The sequence below is a fragment of the Lagopus leucura genome, unplaced genomic scaffold, assembly GCF_019238085.1.
Source record: "Lagopus leucura isolate 7727_CA_CO unplaced genomic scaffold, USGS_WTPT01 Super-Scaffold_100030, whole genome shotgun sequence".
Classification (NCBI taxonomy): Eukaryota; Metazoa; Chordata; class Aves; order Galliformes; family Phasianidae; genus Lagopus; species Lagopus leucura.
The window spans coordinates 3,855,932-3,856,645 of NW_024962281.1; positions in this window are offsets into that span (position 1 = coordinate 3,855,932).

The following is a 714-nucleotide window of genomic DNA, read 5'->3' on the forward strand; positions in this document are numbered from 1 at the left end:
CGCGGGCCTCGTCCGCCTCTCCTTCCTCCTCTCTCGGTCTCCCGCCGCCGCCGTGCGCCGCGGCCGCCACGCTGCCGCCCCGAGCGCCGTCCGTCCCCGCAGCCGCTCCGTCTCACGAACGCGCCTCCACCGGCGGGGGTCCCCAACGGTAGCGGCGGCGGCTGCCGGAAGTGACGCGCTGACTGACAGGTGCAGCGCGCGCCCCCTCCCGCGGGGTCACGTGCTGTGGGGCGGGGGAGGGGGCGCGGGTGGCGGGAGGGCGGGGCGGCGCCGGGAGCGGCGGATGCGGGCCGTCGGTGACGGGCCTCGGGCCGGGCGGGAAGCGGCGCGGGGATGGCTGCGCAACTCCGGGCTGCGAGATTCATCCGGAGAACGCGGTGGGGGGGGGCTCGGGCCGCCCCGTTGGACGTTAGTATCCGCGAGACGGCAGCGGGGAGCCTCCCGCGGCGAGGAGCGAGCTGCGATTCGCTGCTTTCTCGCTTTTTGCCCCTGCGGTGACTCAGCCTTCCTCCTGTCACGGCCCTCGCATGTTCGGAGCGCCCACAGTGTCAGCGCTGCCGCCTCCGCCCCGGGCGCCCGTTGTGCCATCGCTCCGTTCCCGCAACCGCACCAAAGCGTTTGCTGTGAACTTGCCGAATTACGGCTTCGGAGCAACAGCTGCAACTGTCAGGGAGGAGAGGAGAGGAGAGGAGAGGAGAGGAGAGGAGAGGAGAG